The sequence below is a fragment of the Gossypium arboreum genome, chromosome 2 (genome assembly GCF_025698485.1).
Source record: "Gossypium arboreum isolate Shixiya-1 chromosome 2, ASM2569848v2, whole genome shotgun sequence".
Lineage (NCBI taxonomy): Eukaryota > Viridiplantae > Streptophyta > Magnoliopsida > Malvales > Malvaceae > Gossypium > Gossypium arboreum.
In genome coordinates, this window is record NC_069071.1 from 2,844,610 (window position 1) to 2,845,819 (window position 1,210).

General features: G+C 32.8%; 1 long non-coding RNA gene across 1 annotated transcript; it reads right to left on the reverse strand.

Annotated features, from left to right (window-relative positions):
- Window positions 1-963, reverse strand: LOC128283545 (uncharacterized). The gene is made up of 2 exons (XR_008273909.1): window positions 731-963; window positions 1-284 (listed from the first exon to the last, which is right to left on the reverse strand). It is a non-coding gene; the product is annotated as an uncharacterized LOC128283545 (long non-coding RNA).
- Window positions 964-1,210: the final 247 nt, after the last annotated feature.

Here is a 1,210-nt window from a genome sequence, read left to right on the forward strand (position 1 = left end):
TTTGTAAGCACTAAATTTTTGTCCGACTAGAATTCGTGTTTAAGATCCAAAATTTCAAAAAAATAAAATAAAAAATAAAAAAATTTCAAAAAAATTACATCTTAGACCCCTAAACTTTCCTTAAATTACATTTTAACCCTAAATTTTCTAAAAATTACATTTAGCCCCAGAAGTTTTGCTGCATTTGTGATTTGGTCATTCAGACAGATTACGTGATTTGGGGCACCCACTTCCCAGATTTTCAGGCAAAAACCATGGGTGGTTGTTCCTTCTTCACCCACTACCTGCAAATGGCATAAAAAACAAGCAAAATGGTAGAAATGAAAAAGGAACACATAAAAAAAAAAAGAGGATTCTCCCATTTGAAAAATAAAGAGCAAAAAATTCCAGCAAAAAAAAATCCAAAAAAAAAAACATTAGCAATCAAGAGAAAAAACGCAGAAAGGTGGATCTTCGATTTCATTTTATTTGTTTTCATTTCGTTTTAACTTCTTCTTAGTTTTCTTTCAAATTTACTGCAAATTAATAAACAAAAAGAGGGTTTTGTTTTCAAATACAAAAAAGGGGGTTGTATTACACAGATTATTAATAAAAAGAGAACAAAAAATGTTGTTTTCATATTTTCTTTCCTTGGTTTTTTTTTCTTTCTTTAGATTTTTTTATTTTATTTTTTGTGTTAAATCTTTTAAAAAAATAAAAATAAAAAACAAAAGAGGGGCTGAAAACTTACCTATTCTTCGCGTCCCGCCCCCATCGGAGATTCCCCGATCCAAAAGGGCCACCAAACCCCTCAGGTTTCTCATTTAGGCCATGGAAAAGAAGAGGGCGACGAGTACTCGGAGGGCGAAATAGGAGCTTTCTCACTTGAACTTGGTGAGAGAGAGGTTTGTTTCAGAGAAGTGAAAATGAAAAGGGGGAAGGAAAGAGTTTTTGGTTTTTTTTTCCTCTTGAAAAAGGGACCAGCAGAATAGAAAAGTAGGAAACTATTTTAAAATCATTTGAAAAGGTACCGTGAGTGTAGTGGGGGGTTGTGAATTCTCCCTAAAAGGGATATTTGTGCATTTAGTCCTTTCCATTCGCAACTCCATTCAATCGGCCCCCATTTCCAATTTTCTTTTGTTTTTTTTTAATTCTAACCCTCAGATTTCGTTTGGTTTTTTATTAGGTCCCTGATTAACTTTCCAGTATTTATAATTTTGTACCCCAAATT